General features: G+C 33.0%; 1 protein-coding gene across 1 annotated transcript in view; it reads left to right on the top strand.

The window, feature by feature from the left end:
• LOC106882704 (nose resistant to fluoxetine protein 6) overlaps positions 1–1,565 on the top strand; it is an 11,439-nt gene that overhangs the window by 4,509 nt on the left and 5,365 nt on the right. The window lies entirely within an intron of this gene.

A 1,565-nucleotide genomic window follows, 5' to 3' on the forward strand; every position in this document is an offset into this window, starting at 1 on the left:
CTTCGTGCTCACTGCAAAACTCCCGCCATATTACCCAGAAACATACACAAACACACACACACACACGTCCATCATCTTTCAATTTTTGTTCTTTGCAAATAAATTTTTTACGGATACAATTGCTTACAAAAATAACAATATTTTAATCATTTAGAAATATTTTCAAGTGAATATAATTTCAAAAATATAAGTTCTTTGTACATTAAATATTTATATTTTAACCTACTTTAAACAGACAATATTTTAATGTTTTTTACAATTATTTTCAAGTGGATACCATTACATAATTTTTTTTTTTTTTTGGTATATTAGTAAATATACAGTAAATATTTCGTAAAAGACCCATTCGTAACCTCGGTGTGGAATAACTTTTAAGTGCATTCAACATACCTCGCCGCCACACATTTGGCTGCTATTTCTAGCATGCCCTGCTACCACGTAACAGTTATTTGCAAGGAAGGGCCCGAAATACCTGTTATGTGGTAGAAGGGCATGCAAGAAATAACAGCCAAATGTTTCCTTTCTGGGGAAAGGAACCGTTTATGTGTGATTTCGATGTCACATTCGTTGAAAGCATGCGAAATGACCCGTTGGGTCATGGGTAGTCTAGTTATTATTATTAAAATTTGCCTTTCATCCTTTCGGGGTCGATTAAATTAGTATCAGTTACGCACTGGGGTTTATGCAATCGACTTAGTCCCCTCCCCACAAGCTGCCCTTGTGAAAAAATTTCATATCATTATTATCGGAGAGTATTGTAGTTCGCTTGAAGCATTGTGTATTGTTTGTAAAGAATAAAAAGTTTAGAATGGTACAACAATGCACTATAGAACAAAAAATGGACTATATACCTGTTGTAATTTGTTTTATCTATAGTCCGGTGATATTTCGGAATTACAATTCCTTCTTCAGATCTTCTTAGATGGAGTCTCTTCTTAGCAGAGACTCCAGCTAAGAAGATATTGTAATTCCGAAATATCATCATCGGACTATAGATAACCAAGTTACAACGGGTATATAGTCCATTTTTTGTTCTATATTGCATTGTTGTTCCATTGTAAACTTTTTATTCTTTACAAATTATTATTATTATTATTAAGATTATATAGGACTGAGATAACTCCTCCAGAAGTTATACAGAAATTTAAAAAAATAGAAGAATGCCATAGGTGCTGAAATACCGTTCAACCAATTTCACACGATAACTATGGCACTCTTCTATTTTTTATTATTATTATTATTGTTCAGTAGTTTTATTTTAATAACGTGCTTTCACTTCACTACCGAGCGCAGCTCTGTGCGCCTTGGGTATGTGCTGTGGTTTGCTGTGATGCTCTTATGGTTACTGTATTGAAAGTGTTTTGCGTAGGATGTGTGCTGTGCCCAGTAATTGCAATTTTCTGTATGTTATATATATTTGTAAGTCCTGGTGTTTTTGATATTATTATTATTATTATTATTATTATTATTATTATTATTATTATTATTATTGTTCAGTAGTTTTATTTTTATAACGTGCTTTCACTTCACTACCGAGCGCAGCTCTGTGCGCCTTGGGTATGTGC

The sequence above is a fragment of the Octopus bimaculoides genome, chromosome 30 (genome assembly GCF_001194135.2).
Source record: "Octopus bimaculoides isolate UCB-OBI-ISO-001 chromosome 30, ASM119413v2, whole genome shotgun sequence".
Lineage (NCBI taxonomy): Eukaryota > Metazoa > Mollusca > Cephalopoda > Octopoda > Octopodidae > Octopus > Octopus bimaculoides.